This window comes from Anthonomus grandis, chromosome 4 (assembly GCF_022605725.1).
Source record: "Anthonomus grandis grandis chromosome 4, icAntGran1.3, whole genome shotgun sequence".
In the NCBI taxonomy this organism is placed as follows: domain Eukaryota; kingdom Metazoa; phylum Arthropoda; class Insecta; order Coleoptera; family Curculionidae; genus Anthonomus; species Anthonomus grandis.
This window is the reverse complement of record NC_065549.1, coordinates 27,711,498-27,733,557: the sequence shown is the minus strand read 5'-3', so window position 1 is coordinate 27,733,557 and position 22,060 is coordinate 27,711,498. Positions and strand designations below refer to the sequence as shown.

At 31.7% G+C, this 22,060-nt stretch overlaps 1 protein-coding gene across 1 annotated transcript in view; it reads right to left on the bottom strand.

Annotated features, from left to right (window-relative positions):
• LOC126735445 (rhophilin-2) overlaps window positions 1–22,060 on the bottom strand; it is a 132,445-nt gene that overhangs the window by 71,795 nt on the left and 38,590 nt on the right. The gene's annotated exons all lie outside the window — the stretch shown is intronic.

Genomic DNA, 22,060 nt, shown 5'->3' with positions numbered 1-22,060 from the left:
CTATTTTCCAGCTTAAGTAAAACAAATCCAACTTTAGTGAACGAATTTTTCCCAATGTGAAACACTTCTCTTGGAATATATGTATGCACATTCCGTAATAATCCGTTGCTGAAGATCATCGAATGAAAGTGGTTGCGTTTTAAACACAGAGAAAACAGTTTTTAAAAGACCCAGAGAAAAAAGTTAAGGGGTGTGTGATCTGGTGATCTCGCCGGTCATACCATTCGACCTCTTCTCCCAATCCACTGATCTGGAAACGACCATCATGTCAAAAATTGCATCACAGGAAGAACATAATGGGGTGGCCCTCCAACTCCTTCCACCTCCTCCTTCTCCTTCCTTGCCATTAATAAAGAAAGGTCCGACAATAGTATCACCCAATATTCCCGCTCACACATTGATTTTTTCTGGATACTCTGTGTGTCCTTCTCTGAAAACGCACGAGATGCGGGTTTTCATCACTCCAGTATCAACAGTTGTGTTTAATTATAGAACCATTTAAAAAAACGTGCATTCGTCGCTAAAACAAATATTTTTCAGCAACTCTAAAAATTAGTTGCCTTACGTAAGTGTGATTTACATTTTTTTCAGAATTTCTTTCATAAATATAAATTATTTGAATTCTTTCAGTTATACTGTAAACCATTGTGTGAAGTATTTGGGTGAGTTGGTAAAAAGTTACAAGACGATATTCAATGTAAAATATTTTTTTTAAACTAGGTCTAAACATGTACTTTCTAGTACAAATTAAAACCTGCCTTCTCATATACTGAATTCCAACTTAGTAAACAAACTTTTTTATCGGCTTAAAACATTTTTGTTACTTTTACTTTTTTGACTGTAAAGTACAATCTGACACACTTGACTTAAGTTGGATATTGATTAGTAGCAAACAAGAAAAAACAGGTCAGCGAATTTATTCCAAAGTGTGCATCTATTCCAAGGGAAGACTTTCAGAATGTTAGTAATGAGTTAAAAAAGTATTATTATTTTTTTTAGCTTAAAATGGAAAGCATTTTGAGCATAGTTTTAATATACATATACATTCTATTGTGCTTAAATCTTCTAATTTATTGGTTTTGCATTTGTAGAGAACTATTTTTTGAGACTTAATAAAGTATATATGCTAATAATATTCTTTAATTGATATGTATTCTCCGATTATCTTGTATCGTTATTATATGAAAAACTCTTTAGCTCTGGAGCATGTGCACAATAAATGTATCTAATGTTATCTCTGCAAGCTTATTATAATAATTGCAGATAGCCATATTAAAAATGTATTTCGGATGATCTGTTGTATACTTTTAAACTTTGGACTGGTCAAGTAATATGTCCAGAACTTACCAGATTTTTCTAATATATTTCATCATGTAACTTGATAATTAATACTTACTAACTATACAATTTTGTTAATCCACCTTTAATTTAATTTGCATCCTAATATAACAAAGTCCTTACTATTACTTACTGTCTTTAGGAATTTTCGATAGGAGTTTACACTAAATAAATAAAATAGATTGGCGGTTTTATAATCGTTATATAAAAGTTATGAGGTAATATTTAATATTTTTATTGTTAAATGCAATTTTATGTAAATTTTATAATTTTTATTTTCATGTTTTTGCTTCGATTGATTAATTCATTCATTTCAATTAAGAGATTTGGTCGCTAATTTTTTGATAAATTAAAACTATAAATTATATTTACGGTTTATACATTTAATTTTAAACTGTAATAAAACCATATTTTAGAATTACTAAAAATTAATTTTTCTTAAGTAAAAATAGCTCACTCCAAAAGATAAAAAAGTTATGGAAAACTATAGTAAATAAATGAAAATAATTATACACTTTTAATAAAAATAATAATAATAATACTAAGAATAATAAACATTCTTTATTTCTAAAAAGAAAATCAAGTTTACAAAAACCAAATTGTAGTTACTAATTATTTATTTAAAAAAATTATAACTCTAGTAACGCTTATTGACTGATTAAATAGTGTAATTTTTTAAATTATGTTTTATATACTCAATTAATTAAAGATGTTCTAGTTAATAATTAGTTAATTTTAAATCTTGTTTATTATGTAAACAATACAAGTCCATACCTAAAAAAAAAGTTTAATATTTTTTCTTTTCAAATTATACAAAAAATTCACGATGTTTAGTCCCTGTAACAAAGACATCAGCGAACATACAACCATAAAAAACTACAATGAACAATCCAAGAATCATAGGTAAGAACTCAATTATACCCTGTTGATTCATTAAATGTAAAAATATCTTTTTAAGAAAAATATTACAAGAGGTTGATAGTCAATCTAGGTCTAAATTTAAGGAATTTATTTAATATAGAAAATTATAAGAAAATTGTCGCTAAAATAACGGTATTTTATACCTCAGAATATAAATAGCATCACTTTTAAAATTTAAATAGTGTACGTCACTTCTAAATGATATTTTCTGAGGCATAGGGTGGACTACGATATTTTAAAATAAAAAAATGCAAAGAATGAATAATTCTTCGATTTTTCATATTGAGCTATCCAAAATGTGAAGTCTATAGGAAACGCTTTTACGCTTGCAAATGTCAAATATTATTCTAATACAAGAGTTTTGGAGCCTATCCTCATAATCAAGACATCTGTAAGATTTTCGACAATCAAATCTAAAAAGATTGTGAAGAAATAGTCTATACTTGGAGTCGTAGATTATAGTAACATGAAAATCCTGCAGTCTTCCTCCACATATTTATTAGACATTCAGTTTTTTAAAATTCCCGATATATTTTGGACACAGTGGTGTTCATGATCAGGGCATAAAAAGCTTAAAATTGGTATCAGATATACGCCCTAGAGGGCGTATGTCAAGTATGCGTATGTAAGTGATCAAACTCTGGTTTGATTCCATGTCAAAAAACCCTCTATTTATTTATTTTTTGTTTTTTGACCTTATGCTTGGCACATTTAGCCACGAGTTCCAATATAGGAATTAATTCATACTAGAACAAGTTGCTAATATAGTATTTGAAAAATTATACTATTGGATAGTATGACATTGTATTTTCATTGTATCTAATAAAAAAAGTGTAAAAAAGGGAAAAGTGCTATCTTTATTATTATTGTTTTTTTTTTCTTTTTATAAATAAGTGCAGAAAGACTGCAGGATTTTCATTTTACCTTAAAAAGATTCTATTTTTTCATAGCATCTTAATGGAAAACTGAATTAACTTCCCCTGTACTCAGTTTTCTACTTTTTTTGTTAACACATATTTTTTATTTCTATCTTTTTCTTGATAACTTATTTCTCTCAAATAAACTCGACTTATTTCTAGATTACAAAGCATACATTTTTTCTTGTTGCTGAGTCGTTTGCCATAAAAAATTCTGATCTCACAATAAATCCTCGCAAAAGTGAGGCCTGACCATAATATAGTATAAACCAATGATGCTACAAGAGCTTTTTAACTAAAATAGTTAATGTATACGATCAAATCTATCAAAAATAAATAGTAAATAAATCTGCAAATAGTGAACAAAAACAAAATACATTAACAAAACTATGACAGGCCCAGCCATTGTTCTTATGTATGTGCCCAACTATGTGATGTAATTCTATTTAAATTTAGTTAATTGTATTGTTAGGTTTTATGACTCTGATATATCCAAAATTGTTTATTCACACCTACCTTCTTTAATCCTGCTACAAATAAAGGTGGATTTTATAGGTATTTTAAATGTTTTAGGTGGAGTTTTTTAAGTACTTTAATCACCTTCTTTTTTTCTTTAAATAAGATTAGTGGGAGGCCAATGAAATTACAAATCGAATTTTAAAAATAAAAAAAAAATACTTAATTTGTTAAGGCGGTGACCTACTAGAGATATCTAATCTAGGAAGACCCACTACTAATTCGATTTTAATTACAAATGACAAGGCTATACATTTTCCATAGTAAGGTTTCTTGTTAAGCATCGTAATTTGATTCGAGATATCGAATATAATATATGTATCTCTGTCAAGGATTTAATTCGCAAAAAGAATTGCAGGTCTATTATTTTGTTAAGACTGCCTACAAATAGGAAGGGGATATCCATTAATTTCTGGAAAGTGATTAAATAAGAGCAGGTTAACACTTATTGGTTAAAAAAATATTTTATTATCAAAAAATACTTTACTAAATGAGACTGTCTCTGAGATATATGGTGTATTTTATTATCTTTTATTTATAAACCAAGTTTGAAGGTGTAACAAAATTTTTAACAATTACTGTGATTTTTTTAAGTTATTTATTATTTAACAAACATTTATCTTTTATACCGAAAAAAAAATCAAATCTACACTTTTTTTGTCTATATGTAATTATAGTCTTTCTCTTAACTTTATTTTAAATGTTTAAAATCAGATTTAATCCTTAAATATGCAAAAAAATAGATTGCGTGCAGAACTTATCTGGGTGACTGTAAAAATTTGATTTTCGTTTCTGATTCTGTTGCTAACTTCCATGACGTGCCTTGACGGTTCTACGAGCGCATCGATCTTCAGCGCCAATTTCAAAATAGCATTAGTTTTCTCGCAAATAATAGACGAATATTAAAAAATATATATTTTAACTCAATGAGCTGTTTATTATCATATATTAATACTGGTAAATTGCTTCAATTTGCATCAATTTTTCGGCGAAATAAGATGGAAAATTCTATGCCATTTAAAATAATGTGTGACACGATGAGGCCTACCAAAGTTTAAGTTGATAAATACAATGCCATTCAAGCCATCGATAAAATATTCTTAAAGCCTTTTATTACTTTGTGCAGTCCCAGTGAAACCACCGAAGGAATTAACAAAGAAATTACACACATAAGGCAAGTCATCAATGATAAAAATATGATTATATCTATTATGCAAGACAATATAGTTTTTTTATAAAGCCAAATTAATTTTCAATATGATATTATGTTAAAATTGTGGACAATAACATCGACACTAGCGCCGCCCAATCAGGTGCAAAAAAGAGCAAGAAGAATCGGGAAACGAACGCATGAAAATGGCAACAAATTCAATTTTTAATTTTCATTCTACTGAACGCTCCGCCGCCACCTCCTCTACCAGGTATTAACAATAATACATCAGATGCAATAGTTGAACTGAAGGCGGGACACACTTTCTCCTGGATGTACGCTGGAAATACCACCGGGGATGTTAGCGAAAAGTCAGTATTTATTTTCCTTAATTCTCATTGGTTTAATATAAATTTTAAATGTACAAAGCTTAATACTAAAGGGGTAAATAGCGTATTTAAAATTAGGGTGAAATCTAGCCCAAGGGGTGAAATAATGAATAGTTTTGTGTGGGAAAAGGGTATCGTATTAAAAGAATATGATTTTTTTCGAGGCCCAAGACAAAATAATAACAGAAAACAAATTCAGGCTCTGTCAAATCAATGTGTGTGAAGCTAGCGTCCGATCGATATCCAGCAATCAAATTGAGAACGCAGCATATGTCGGTTGCCAGAGACCAATTATAATCCGCGCTCCCTGTTATTTAATCAATATAATGACTGTATCTCCTGATATTCCCAAGGGATTTTAATATTTTTTTTGTCCAGATATTAACAATGAATACCTAAATCGACTGATGATGGTCTCAAACCTCTACAAACAAAAGTTTTTTGGTAAAAAATTATTGAATTTTTAGATGTACAAAAAAAATTTAAAAGCTGTAACTTCCACAACTCCCAAAGGATTCAAATGAAACATTTTTATGTAATTACTAATAAATACCTAAACCGAGTTCAGATGGCTGCAAATCTCTACAAACGAAAGTTTTTTGGTATAAAATTATTGAAATCTTAGATGTAGAAAAATATAAACGACTAACTAACTAACTACTTCTACTAACTTCCAAAACTCCCAAAGGATTCGAATGAAACTTTTCTATGCAACTAACAATAAATATCTAAATCGATTTTACATGGCTGCAGATCTCTACAAACGAAAGTTTTTTAGTAAAAAAAATATTGAACTATTAGATGTAGAAAAATATAAACGACTATAACTTCCAAAACTCCCAAAGGATTCAAATCAAACTTTTTTACGCAATTACTAATAAATATCTAAATCGATTTCAGATGGTTGCAAACCTCTACAAACGAAAGCTTTTTTGTAAAAAATTATTGAATTGTTAGATGAATTAAAAAAAACTTAATGGCTATAACTTCCAAAACTGCTAAAGGATTCGAATGAAACTTTAGAAGTTATAGTCGTGTATATTTTTCTACATCTAACAGTTAAATAATTTTTTACTAAAAAACTTTCGTTTGTAGAGGTTTGCAACCATCTAAAATCAATGTAGATATTTATTATCTTTTATAGAAAAAAGTTTTATCCAAATCCTTTGGGAATTTTGGGAGTTAGCTCTAACTTTTTCGGTAGTGGTGGGCTTACGATATATTTCAAAAATAAGTTTATTCTTGCATTTCTTAACTAGAAGGTCAAGAAAAGGCAAACAACCATCTTTTTCTTCTTCGATTGTGAATGAAATGTTAGGGTGCAAAGCAAACATCCTTGCTAAATCGGGAGTTTCTCTTTAAAATGTGACGATTGCAACGCAGTATACATTGGCCAATCTGGAAGAAAAATCTCTACATGCATTAAAGAACACGTAGCGCTTTTTGAAAATTTTAAAAATACCAATGTCAGTGATGCCAAATCAGCGTTTGCTAACCATTTGCCGGCCTCAACCAATAACACATCTACAAAAGGACAAAGCGCTCCAAAAAATTTTGCTCGTGACGTCACACGTTTGGGCCATGCACTTCGGTTTGATTTTCGCGTGAATTCAGCTGTTGACGCTGCCGTTGTTCGTCTACGGAAGGCTGCCTGCAACGCTGCCAGACTTTGCAGACAGATGGCCGTGAACTTTAGGATGATCTATTACTATCTTAAAATAATTAAATCTATATCTTTAACTGCTCTTACTTTACAATTTAGTTAAAAAAAAGAGTGCATTCTTATTTCTCTTTTTATAATTTAAACTTCCATTTTTTCAAATTTTATCATTTATCTAATACCTTGTTACTTGCCAATAGGAGTTCTTTCTATATAAATCTGACAGCGGCGCATCTACTAGTTGTGCCACCTGATGAAACGAGAGGTTAGGTTGTTTATATTTATGTTCTGTGGTTGCCGGTATTTCTGACGAGATCCGCAGTAAACATTAGCCCATTTTTGTGTTTTTTTTCTAAAATCGGAACTGTTTATTTCCGCGAAACGTGTATGTTATATTTATGTAAACTCTTCGCGTACTTTTAAATCGCAAAATCGGAATTTCGGACTAGAAAAATCGGTTCTCGGTCGCGGTTTTATTTGTTTATATCAGACTTTAATACTTTAGTTCGTGTTTAATTTAATATTTTTCTCCTAGTTCGGCTTGTAGTTAATACCAGAGTGTAAATATCCCTCAAAAGTGTTGTGTTCCGGGTTGTAACGGAAACTATAAAAACAGACCTAAAGTGCATGTCTTCGGTTTTCCTAAGGATATACCTAAATCTACGGGGAAAATTGGTAAAAGCCACACATAGAGATGACTTTGAGTCCACAAACAACACCAAAGTATGTGAAGCTCATTTTCCTGAATGTAATATAATAAAGAGTACTTTAGTATACGTTTTATTATACATATTAAGTTCAAGATTCCAACACTTAAACTTAACACAGGTAAAATTTTTACAATAGAATTACTAAAACCACGGCTGAAACTTTTTTATATAGCAAGCCAGTTTGTGTTTTAATATCAAAATTTAAAACTCCATATACTTCCCATAGTTTAGATGATTTATATGCAATACTTAAAGCAATAGACCTTACTATTATTACCCTGCCTTTGGAGGAAAATATTACCAATAATGACAACCCCAACTGTGACTTAAATGCAAATACTGCTACCGAGACTGCTACCAATACCCTTGACAATACTATTCTCAATCATGTCAAACCATCAAATGACATAAATAAAATGAAATGTGGGTTCGATTTTGTGTCAAACATACTAAAAAGTTTTAAAAACATTGAAGATAACAAAATAGTACATTCTTTAGATTTTATTTGTGAACAATTAGCTTTGCTTACAACTGCAAAGGAAAGGTACAGATATTCAAGTAGTACAATAATTTTGACTTCTATAATCTATACTATTAGTCCTCATGCGTACAAGTATTTAAGAGATTATGGATCCCTAATTTTACCACATCCTCAAACTATAATGAAAAAAAAAATGTTTTTAACTTATGCCCGAAATGTGTTTAGTTTACTAAAGGATCACGAGAGATTTGTGACACTACTTTTTGATGAAATTCATATTGACCCTTACATGGATTATAAAGGCGGTAATATCACTGGAACATCAGTCAATAATAAGTCTCTAGCTTCCTCGGCATTTACTTTTATGATTACAAGTGTGTGTTCCAGCTTTAAGGAAGTAGTTCACATATCTCCCATCTCCAAAATTACATCAGACATACTTCATAATTTTATTAAGACAATAACTGAAAATTTAGAGGAGATTGGGTACATAGTTTTTTAATAGTGTGATAATAATGCCATTACGGAAAAGCTATTAGTCATTTTTCAACTGCAGACCAACTTAGCATTGTTTCTCCTCATCCCATAGATAATCAGAGACCATTATTTTACCTATTTGACACAGTTCACTTACTTAAATGTGTATTTAATAATTTGCTTAACTCTAAACCAGACCAAAAATTTTATTTTCCTGATTTTGACACCTTGAAGAAAAAATGAGCTTCTTTTTCTGCAATTAAAAAATTACATGAACTGGAGTATACCTAAGCTTTTTAAGCTTTTAAAGTCAATATATGTATTTATGTGTATATAACAACATTTTTTACTACTTGATGGTATAAAAAAATAAAAAAATACCTAAATACATATGTTGAATTTTGGTGCAGATGTAGGGGAGTTGGGAGTCTGCATTTAATATTACACCAAAATATTTAACCTGACATTCCACCAGAACTAAAACATACTTTTGAATGTTTCCTGAACTCTATTCTATTCCTAGCATTTTTTAAAATAAGCCAAATATTGAGATATTAGCATATGAAATCCCGTGGTTTTTAAAAATCGGTGGCCCACATCGATGACGTCATGCGCCAAGCACTAAGGCCTTGTCTTTGAGTGGGTGTTGCCTCAACTCATAATTTTTCTCCGGGGGTGGGAGCTGAAATGCTTCATGAATGCCCTAAAGGTAAGAAGCTTGACCTTCTGGAGAAAATGAAAATTACAAAAGCTAAAAAGAGTCCTGTTCTTGTGTGTGTGAATGACTTTTGAACCTACTTTTGAACCTAATTTAATTTTTAACAATTTAATTTAGCTAAGTATCTTTTAACATTTTCCTTTTAGTCACTTTCTTCAACTTACATTGGCTAACGTGTTAAGTTATTTTAGCATTAGGTCCGCATAGTCTACAGGTTTTACACTTATACTTCTAACCTTGTGGTACCAGGTTCGATTCTCGATGAGTATATGTTGTTGCGTTCCACTTTTTAATTTTTAATTTTTTGCTTTGTACAATTATAACCTAAAAATTATTGTTTATTTATGTACTGTGAAGTGTGTGGATGGCTTCTAAAGGTTTTTTATTGTTTAATGTAAGTTTTTAGTTTTGTTTAAGTAATATTTTTATTTAAGGCCCGATGATTCTCTAACTAGAGCGAAACACGTGTAGCCCGTTTATTACATGTTTTGAGACCGTGACTTTGTGTTTTTCTTTGTTTTCGTCAATACTGTGTAACTTTTTTTGTAGAACAAATTTAAGTGGTGGTGGGGTTGCGTTGTACGCTAAGCTAGAAGTTGAGGCTAAGCCCATAAGTTTTGACGTGGAATGTACTGAACAAATTTTTAAATATACCCCATGCCAGTTTAGAAACAATAAAGCTATTCATATATCATTATCTCGTTCGCCTCAAAAAACTTGTGTAATTTTAATATATTTCTTACTAACATAAAAATCTTGTTAAAGCTGCTTAAAATCTTGCCACTTTTTTGTTTATAGATGCCGATTTTAACATTAACTTAGTAAAAATATCAGGAAAGAAACGCCTTAATGACTTTATGAGATCTTTTATCTTAAATTCTACAATTTGTGGTATTACTAGGCCATTCTCAGGATCCCTACTTGATAAAGTGTATACCAACTTTAATTTGCATGATGTTCAGACTTTTAAGGAAGTGATTAATTTGAATGATTTCTCCGACCATTCCTCTTCATTTCTAGAATTTATTGATATGTACAAGAGCAACGTGCCACTAAAAACTAAAAAAACGGATTTACTCAAATCAAAACACCAGCATTTGTTATGACTTTTGAAAGTGTGAAGATTGGAATGTTGTGATTTTGGAAAACAAGTAAATTTAAAGTTCGATAAATTTTCCTCAATTATTAACTTTTATTATAATTTATCTTTGCCAGAAAAAATATAGAAACGTATCATCCATTTTTCCCTAAGAGACCAAACGAAAACAAAAACAAAGGTAAGGACCGTGACTTTGTGTCCTTACCTTTGTTTTTGTTTTTTTTCAGAAAAAATATGTAATGTAACAAGCCCATCAAATAATAAAAAATGGATAACGGATAAAATTTGTATAAAATTTGTTATGACTTTTTAAACATTGTATTAATGTTTTTGACTGTTTTTGTTACTTTTTTTTACTTTTTTTATTTTACTTTCTTGTTACTATTTTTATTTACTTTCCTATTTTCTTACTTTTTACATTTAGTATATGAAATTTGACCAGGTACATTTATGTCTTTTGTAACCAGTTTTGTATATATTTATTTAGTACTTGTATTTTGATTTCTATATTTGTGTGTTTTACTTTTTATGTATAGCTTTGTCTACAATTTTTTTTTAATTTTTTGATAATAAAGCATATTTGATTAGATTTGATTTAAAGATCTTTTATGCAGAGCTTTTAAAAGACTAATATTACCTATCAACTACACAAAATGATCCTATACTAATAACAGAAATATAAAACTTAAAAAAAAGAACATTATAAAAAACAATTTCTTTTCTCAGTCTAAAATTAACTTTATCAATGATTTAATGAAAAATTCATCATAACATAAATAAAACATCCTGGCAAATTTTAAACAACCGTACTGGGAAAAAAACAAATTTAAATCGTCAGCGGATCTTGTCAAATCTCATCCGGAAAGTTCAGCAATGCTCAAGATCTATGTAACAGATTTACCAACTATTTTTTGTCCTCAGTAAACGATATTTTATCTAATAAATTAAACAGCCAGCAAAGTAAAGAAAAAAAGTCAGCTGGTATTGATAGAATATATTATATTTAAAAAGGGCAGTGGCCATAATATTAAAAATTACCGGCCCGTTTCAAATTTTTCTTTGTGCTAAAAAGGAATAGAAAAAGTTTTCTATGATAAGTGGGTCGCGTATCTTAAAAATAAAAGCTTTTTTTCTGCCACTCAATATGGATTTATAGAGCGAAAATCTACTGAAACCGCACTTTTTAAAGCGATAAACTATAATAATCAAAGCTTGGATCAAGGATTTTGCAACATTGGAAATTGTTTACGATTTAAGTAAGCCTATTGATGTAGTGGATAGAAAAAATAAACAGACAAAATGGTTTATTTCCACAAAGCGCCCTTATTAGAACAGGCAAAGAATATGGCAACAGACTGTTACGTGGTAAAAAAAATCTTCTTAAACATGTTAATAGCGAAGTGGTAGTAAGATATATACATGCATAGAGATATTCCATATTTCAGAAATATGGAATAATAACACTGTACTTTTTTAAATTACTCCTTTTTTATAGAAATAACATGCAATACTTTACAGGTACTTTCGAAATTAACTCAGGTATGCGAACAAGATATACTAATAATCTCACTATGGTACAAAAATTGTCATTGACTAATGATCGGCGAATTAAATTAAAGAGCCAAATGGTTTCCAGGCCTGCTACACAGATAGGTCATGGATAAAAAGCACCAATTCGGCCGGAACCCAAGTGTGTAGGATGGAAAAGAACACAGGGGAATCCTTTCCGCTAGGGAAACACACCACAGTTTTCCAAGTGGAGGTGTTCGCTATACTTAAAGTAGCGAACAAACGAAAAGCATTGAAAGGTAAGGGGGGATTTGCATTTACTCTGATAGTCAAGCTGCCCTCAAGGCTATCCAAAAACCCAGGGTCAGCTCAGCGCTAGTCCAGGAATGATCTGCATTCCTGGACTAGCGCTTAGCAATGGAAAGACTTGCAGCACACCGGGCAGTTAGAATGAGGTGGGCTCCAGAATACGAGGGCAAGGAGCGGGCCGACGATCTGCCAAGACAAAGTTTAAGTTTGATTTTATTATAGGTTTTTTGTCCATAGTTTAGCTTTACTATAGGTTTTTTTGACGATTACTTTACTTCACAAATGCAAGGTTCCTCATAACTAACCATCCAAGCGCACTACTGAGAAGAATTTTCTTCATTTCAAATTTGTTTACACAATATCCGAGGCGATGAAGAAACCTTAGCATGCCCCGCAAAAGCTCCTTTTAGTAGCGACTGGGGAGATTATCCAGAAATAGGTTTCAAAATAACTAATAGTGAGTATCTTCAACAAACAATTTGAGCAATATGACTTAGCTAATAAAGGCTTCGTACATATTTACGAAGCTTACTGTGCTACATGATAAAAATATGTATATGCCTTTGCATATATTTTTATAATGTAATAAACCTCTTCTTTTATTGTTCAGAAACATTTGTATAATTATTATAGGTACACCTAATGAAGAAATTTCTACACTTATAAACTAAATATCATTTATTCGATAAGACATTAAATATCTAAAAAATATTAGGAGCATCGAAATAAAGTAACACTCTGTATTTTTTATGTCACGTTAATCATGTTAAAACCGATATGTTTTAATTTTGTTTGAAACCCAAAAATTTAACCTCGAAAATAAATAGGTTTTATCACAAAAATACCACATTTAGCAACCTATCAAAAAACGCGCAAGGTTTTGCATTGGAAATGCGATTTTTTTTACGAGGCCATTTTGTGTGATTATGAAAATACCAATAGAAAAAAGAATATGAATTGTTTTTCCTGCAATCAGTAATTGCAAATACTAATAAGTCAAAGGACCTTTAAATTTCTAAGCAATGCGTCAACGCTATTAAAAATAATTAATAAGACTGAATGTCATGATCTGAGATGCATCGCTTCTTACATCGCTTCATTGATGTACTAAGCCTTAGAAGATATGTTATAAATAGAATATTACTTGTAACTACTTATTATTTATATGGCTAAATTAGGAACAAAAGTGAAATTTTATCTTTGGTAGGAACAAAAAGCTAGGAAAACTGTAATTTAATTATTAATTTTTACTTATTCAAAATCAACCCTAAGAAAAAACGGGTTGTTTAGAATACATAAACTTAGTATTTCCTTAATTTAATTTATCGTATTAAGTAATTATATCATGCATATAAAAAAACTTACAGTCTAATAATTAAATATTTATATAGTGGCTAAATGTTTAAATTACAATTTTTGTTGTCTCCAAGTTATTTCGTCAATGATCTGGTAAGTTTTTGCTAAGACGGTCAGGAATGTCCGTCATTAGACGATACAGTTAACTCATGGTAACGCGGGTACGCCATTTCCTAGATCTACTAGTTTTTCAATGCATAGGTACTACTACTTTAATTTAAATCATTCAAATTCGTTACGTGGTACAAGTTTTTTCCAATTAATTTTACGGCAAATGCATTTGCATATTGGGTTATATAATGCAGATTTTTAAGATTCCAGGACATGTTATAAATTGGTTTAATAAATTAAGAAAATATTGCTGATAAATTATGGAATATTGTAAATAGATTATGTTGCAACACAAAATCTGATTTTAAAGATGTTTGTGTGTGCATATTAGGCAGCTAAATAATTGCAATACACTTATGAATAAATTAAATGCTTTTTTCTAAGTGAATTGGATGCGGGATAAAAGAAAACTCAGGTTTTAAAACTGAATATTGCCCATGTTTCGGCCTATATTAGGCCGTCCTCAAGGTTATAAAAAGTAAATACGTATAGGTACATACATAAAGCGATTCATACATATTGTGACAATTTAACAATTAAATTTTAACAAACCTTGTCCTCTATTTATACCTCTGACCCTCTTTCGGACCTATTGCGCCTAATCTGATTTTAATGTCGTTTCCAAATTAAATTTTCATCAACAAACTTACAAAAGTACTTAAAACTTTATCTATGAGGCATTTACCTGATGTCTGAACATTACACCAACTGTAGCATGAATGTAGCATGTACGTGAAGTTTGTATATACAGGGTTGCTCAAAAATAAATTACGACCATCAACTTAATTTTTTCAAATAAAAGCACCTTTTTTATTATACTGACTATGCCGTGAGTCTACAAACGATGCTAAATAGAAAGAAAGATTCAAATGAAAGCATGACATCATATTATTTTGAAAAAATTGAACTGCTAAGAACATGCGACGTTTATGGAAAAAGAGCTGTGCCAGAGCGGGCCGCTACCAAACGCCGGAAGATCTATACGAAGAATATTTGTCAGTTCTTCATGAACAGCCGACAGCAAAACACTCAGTAAGAAATTATGTAAGTAAACCTGCACATCATCAAAATGCTTCCGACTTTCGAGCAATCATAAAAGATAAACGATCAGCTCACAACATCCAGCCGAAATGCTTTAACTGCGGTCAACGTGGCAGCAGCAAAGTGCATGAAGCCAGTTTTGGAATGCAAATTTTGGAGAATGCTTGGGCTTATAGAGCAGAACTGTCTTAAAAATAGACCAGAAACATCCACTGGTAAGTTTAAACAATTATTATCTTTAAACGTAAAAAATAATTATTTGGGTAGTACCTGCTATTTTATCGATTGTCGCATAAATAATTCTATTTTTCATGGCTATGTCGACACAGGTAGTAATGCGGCCACTTAATGAAAATCTGACGTTGTCTATTTAAGATTAAAACTTTATCCGGTACAGGTAAAACTAAGTGATTATGCCGGTGGCTGAGTAATTAGCCATCATAAAACGTTTATTAATTTAGAAGTAGATTTGGGAAAGGCCTTTGGCGAAGCACTTATTGTACCTGATACGGCCCAACAAGTGTCAGTTATTGTGGGACACCCTTTTATTAATCACCCAGATATTACAATGGTAGTACGAGGAGGGCAAGTACGTTTATTTAATGTAGATAAGGAACCTCTTAAAGAAATGAATGGATGTGGCTTGTACAGCAGATCCGGCGGCGGATAAAGAAGATCAAATTGAGCGTCTCACTATTGGTCAAGTCAATGATATAAAAAAATGTACTTATAATAAAATCGAACTGAAAGATCAAATGAAACTTTTAGAATTACTTAATAAATATAGAGGCTGTATTGCTACAAATTTAACTAAAGTAGGGGGAACAAATATCACAAAAATGTCTATTAATTTAACTGATGACATACCTGTCACCTATAAACCATATCGTTTACCATTTTGCGATAGGGATACAGTTAGGGAAATAGTATATGGCTTATTAGATAATAAAATAATACGTGAATCTTCTTCTCCTTATGCGAGTCCTATCGTACTTGTACGCAAAAAGAATGGCGAAACTCGCATGTGTGTGGATTACAGGGCCTTGAATAGAAAAACAGTCAAAGACAAATATCCGTTACCACGAATCGATGATTTATTGGACAATTTAAAAGGATGCAATTATTTTACGAGTTTAGACTTAGCGTCAGGTTATCACCAAATACCCATAGAGGAAAATTGAATTCATTAAACAGCTTTCGTTACACTAGAGGGTCATTATGAATATATGACTATGCCCTTCGGACTTGTTAATGTGCCAGCAGTGTTTCAACGGGCAATTAATAAAATTCTTGGGTTATTTAGGTATGCCACGGCCATGGCTTACATGCATGATATTCTGCTGCCTTCTCAGGATATATCTGGTGGGCTTGCACAATTAGAAAAAGTTCTAAAATTGATGCAAGACGCAGGTATTACTTTGAGATTTGATAAGAGTAAATTTTTAATGTCGAAAATAAGTTATTTAGGTCACGCATTTTCTCAAAAAAGGGTTAAGCCTGGAGAAGAGAAAATAAAAGCGGAAACAACTTTTCCAGAGCCTACCGATGTTCATTATGTTAGATAATTTTTAGGTTTGGCTAGCTATTTTAGGAAATATGTTAAGGGATTTGCTCTTATTGCAAAAACCACTAACAAACCTAACACAGAAAAATTCGGTATTTATTTGGGGCGCTGAACAACAACGCGCTTTTAATGAATTAAAACATAAATTAACAACTAGACCAATTCTAGCCATATACGATAGAAATGCGATAACAGATAGCATCTGTATGTAACTCAGCAACATACAGATGCTAGTAAATGGGGCATAGGTGGGATTTTACTGCAGAAACAGAATGATGGAGAATTAAAGCCAGTACATTACTTTAGCAGAGCAACCACGAAAGAAGAACAAGTTTACCATTCTGACGAACAGGAAACTCTGGCAGTTGTTTGCTCATTGAAAAAGTTCAGAGTTTACCTTGTTGGTATTACCTTTAAAGTTGTCACTGATTGCAATGCACTAAGAACAACGTTAGTAAAGCGAGACCTTATTCCTCGTATAGGTAGGTGGTGGCTGAGTATGCAGGAGCTTGATTTTACCATTGAGTATAGATCTGGGACAAAAATGAATCATGTAGATGCTCTTAGCCGCAACCCTATTTTAGAAAACGATACCATTGGTGCCGAAATTGAGGTTTTATCTGTAAACGTTACAGAAAACGACTGAGTTCTAGCTGCACAATTACAGGACAAACACTGTAAAAATTCATTAAATATTATCAAGGCCGCCTATCGATTCTAATGACAGGCAAATTCACAAGGAATACGTGCTAAAGAAAAACCGAGTTTATAAAAAGACTACCGCAGGGCATCGCTGGGTGATACCTAAATCGGCGCGAAGACGAATACTTATCTATTATCATGCAAATGACCTGCATCGTGGTCATTTTGCCCTTGATAAAACTTCACATAACTTGTCAAAACGTTATTGGTTCCCATCCATGAGAAATTACGTAAAGAATTATATAAGGTCATGTTTGGGTTACATGTATAATAAAAAGCCTTCAGGTAAAACGCTAGGTAGTTTACAATATATCGAGAAGAAACTAATACCAATGGATACCCTTCATCTTGACCACTTGGTTCCATTTGTAAAAAGTAAAAAAGGAAACAGTTATTTGATTACGATTTGATACAGTGTAGACGCGTTTACAAAATTTGTGTTTTTAAAAGCGGTGCCTGACAAGAAAACTGGACCAGTTACAAAATGGTTAAGTGACAGAGGAACTGCTTTTACCAGTCGGGAATTTTCAGGTTTTTGCTCTGGAATGAATATAAGACGTGTGTTGTGTGCGACAGCTACCCCTCGAGCCAACGGGCAAGTTGAAAGGTATAACAGGACAATCCTTTCATCGTTAAGGGCTAGCATATCACATGAACAAAATTGGGAAAAGTCCCTAGTTACTGTCAGATGGGGCATTAATACAGCGGTAAGCTCGGTCACCGGGAAATCGCCTTATGAGCTATTTCTTGGTTATCACCCACGACGTATTGATGACGCTTATCTTACAGCTGAGGTTTGTGACGAAGAACCCGTTGACCTGCCGACTGTGAGAGCGGAAGTGTTAACAAAGATTGCTGAAAGTCAGCAAAAACAAAAGGAGTTGTACAACCAAAGATATGCCGGCATAAAAACGTTTACTGTAGGACAACAAGTCCTTGTCCAAAGAACAAAGTGTTCAAATGATGGACAGAGCAAGAAACTCGAACCACGTTATCAAGGGCCCTTCACTGTAACGGCAGTGTTAGATAACGATCGATACGTGGTTGAGGATCTAGCAGGTGCAGAACGCTGTAAAACCGCATATAAAGGGATATGTCCCTCTGATAAATTAAAATTGTTTTCTACAGTTGTTAGTTCTAACAAGTTCGACAGTGACTGCGAGAATTAACAACTGTAGTGAGAAATAGTTTACTAATTGTTGTTTTTTTAATTTTTTTGTTTTAGGTAACGCCTACGTAAGAAAAGAGAGCCTTCACGAGGGCGCGAAGATGGTCAGGAATGGCCGACTGTAATCTACGGAAAAGTACTGGGCCCAAAATGAGACCACATGGTGCTAAAAGCAACCCTAGGCTGGGACGTGATAAGAATACTAATGAGCCTTCGAACTATGGTGGGAATCTACCCACATCTGTTATCCAACTGTTTGGACAAACTTTAGATCTGCTAGAATGTATTTTAAAAAGCAAAAGCCCAGTAGTCTGGAATATATATTTGTATTGAGCACTCGTGTCTTATTTATAAATATTGGTCGTCTACACCTATAATGAGACACGACAAAATAATATTTGTTGACGGAAGTGACATTTGACAGTCTTTTTTATTTATGAATTAATGCTTATTTACATATTTGATATTCCTGATTTGCGTGTGGAAATTTGTGTTTATGACCTAAAGAAGTGATGCAAATCCTTCCAAGTTACAAAATTTGGTTACTTAAGGTTTTAAATTTAAATTAATAGCATATACAGGGTGTCTACTATAAAAACCGCCAAACTTCAAGGGGTGATTAAACAAGTCATTTGCAACAAAAAAGTCGTACAATTTTTTTTCGAAAAGTTGTTAGTTCTTCTGGTATTTAACATTTTTTGATTTTATCAAATTTCTTTGATTTTTTTCATATAAACAACAATATCTCCGTTATTCTTACCACCACATAAAATTTAGATATACCATCTAAAAGAGAATCAAATTTGCTATAAGATGGGTATATTTAAGTTTTTGGGAGGTTTTTATACCAGGTGTTATCAGAAGTTAAGTATCTTCTTCGTTGTCGTTTTTCCAAAATTTGGTAAATGGACATGTTTTTTTTCAGTAAAAACTACTGCATTTAATATGCCTTCCGATGATATACTTACTCTTGTGATAGCTATTTGTTTTCACAGCAATATCATGGGCAAAAGAAAGAAAACCACAAAAATTGAAAATTTTCAAATTTTATATTTCTTGATCTTTTGAGCACCAATGCGGTGAGTACTTGTAGATCTATCTTCCCTAACACAATAACTCCACAAGTTACCACCATTAGAGAAGCCGTAAACAAATTACATATCGCGATATTCATTCTTTAAGAAAAAAAGCAGGTTTTCCTTCTTTTGTAAATGGCAATGAAGCCGCAAAAAAAGGAAATTCATAAACCATGTATTACTTGATTTTAAAACAAAAACATAAATATTTACAATTTGACAAGAAGTGTCATTAAGTTCTCACTTCGACTTAAAGTAGTTAAATAAGTAATTTGATTTAAACGTGCTTAAAAAAATAATTCCTAGTTTCACAAACATTGAATATCCGGACATCTTATTTATTTACAGGGTCGCAAATGGAAACTCGCGAGAACTGCAAGGGAGTATGCGCTTCGTTTTTCCTAATAGACGGCAACCCCATAGAAGTACATTTGCAGAAGTGTTCAGACGCTGTGGGGAAACTGGTTCCTTTCGAGGTTTGCGGATTAGAGAAGGTGGTCAAAATGGTCAACGCTAGAGACAAGAACCTGCGATTATGAGAGCTGTTACAGAAGATAGATCTAGAAGTACTCGCCGCATTGGTGCTGCATTAAGGATTCACCATTCCACTGTACATAGAGTTGAAAAAAAATAATTTGAATCCGTTCCATTTGAAAAAAGTCCAGGAAAGTCAGTGGATGGTGAGGTGAGGCTTCAATTCTGTAGGTTTTGTAAGAGTGGGGAACAGATCAAATATTTTGGACAGATGAAGCAACATTCACAAGAGCCGGAATAATGAATTTAAGAAAGAACCATATATGGCATACAGAAAACCCTTTGACTGTTATTTCACATTTTCAGCATGAGAAAAGGGTCAACGTATGGATAGGATTAATGAGAGGTCGCCTTTTCGGGCCTGTAATACTTCCTGATCGGCTCAATTCCAATGAGTTTTCAAATTTATTAAATAATGACCTTGTTGGCTTTCTGGAAGAAATCTCCTTAGCCGCTAGACAGGAACTTTAGTTTCAAATGGACGGATCCCCAGCCCATAATGGCAGAATTGTGCAAAATTCCTTGAATCAATGCTTTGGGGAGAAATGGATCGGAAGATACGATCCGGTAAGATGGCCGCCCAGAAGCCCTGACCTTACGCCCCTTGACTTTTATGTCTGGGGCACATTAAAATCTAATGTTTATAGTATTAACATTAATTCTCGAGACGAACTAATTAATCGAATTAGTGTGTGTTGCAATGAAATGCGACAAAAACGCGTTGAACTTGAACGGCTTGTTGATAGTGTCAGAAGAAGATGCATCAAATTTATTGAACAAGAGGGAAGACATTTTGAACAATTGTTATAATTTTAGGCTTGTTTAATGAAATTTTGATTTTTTAATTTTGGTCAATCAAGAAATATAAAATTTGAAAATTTTCTATTTTTGTGGTTTTCTTTCTTTTGCCCATGATATTGCTGTCAAAACAAATAGCTATCACAAAAGTAAGTATATCATTGGAAATCATATTAAATGCAGTAGTTTTGCTGAAAAAACACATGTCCCTATTTACCAAATTTTAGAAAAACGACAACGAAGAAGATACCACTAATTTTGCACATTTCCCAAATGTTACATTTAACTTCTCATAACACCCGGTATAAAAAATTACTCAAAAACTTAAATATACCCTTCTGGTATTTAACCTTTTTTTGATAAAATCAAAAAAAGGTTAAATACCAGAAGAACTAACAACTTTTCGAAAAAATGTTATACGACTTTTTTGTTGCAAATGACTTATTTAATCACCTCTTAAAGTTTGGCGGTTTTTATAGTAGACACCTTGCATAGTGATCAACGTGATGGCTAGTCGCAAATAAAGTGTAGTTAAGCCAGGTGTAATTCTGAATTATACGTAAGTAAAAAATTCATTTATAATTTTTTATCTTTTGCATTTTTTTACTTCATCCTCACTTTTTTATCAATAAAATGTTCAAACTCGGGTCTTGTTGACTTTAAGTATCTCCGATTTTGCAATATTTTAAAATTTGAACAGAAAGAGTACTTTGAAAAGAATAGATTAAGAGAAAAAAAAATGCGGATTATTCACATAGAACGCTAAAAAATAATATTTAATTCCTTTTAATTATGTGAAAAAAGAGGTCTACTCTAGTTTATTTCATGATCGAAACTCGTTGCTATTGATAATTACATTGTAAAACTGTAGTGAAAAAAAAGTGGTTGCTTTTTGTAGATATTTTATTTAGGGTTAATCCCCTATATAATTTATTTTTTATCATTAGGAATTATTATTATTTTTAAGAACTTCCATAAGGTCGGATACCACCCCAATGGCAGGGGGTAAAAGAAAAAACGGCATAATTTTCATTAAAAAGTTGTACTCTTCAATAACTAATTTGACGTGTATTAACGATTTTTTAAAAAATCTTCAGCTTTTGAAATATTCGTATTTTTGGTCAACGTGTAAAAAAAATGTAAAGGTAAAAGATGTAGGGGGTGACATATTTCTTTTATAGTCTTTATTACACATAGTTTTAGATATATACAAAGTATTGTAAAAAGTTAAAAAAAAAGAAAAATATATTTAAATTGGACAGTAGCCTTGTATTTTATTCTTATTATAGGTTAGGTATAAATTTTATCTTACAATTTTTTTATACAAGGTGGTCCAAAAAAGTTAAATCAGATAAGTAAATATAAAAAAATAAATCTGTACCATGTAACTAATGGTTAATTAAACTGCTCCTTAAACAAGCATTTTTTAAATTTTTAATCTTTTTAAAACATAGTTTTTGGTCGATTGGTAACTTTATTTTAGGGTTGCCTTCCTTTTAATAATGAAAGTGGTTTA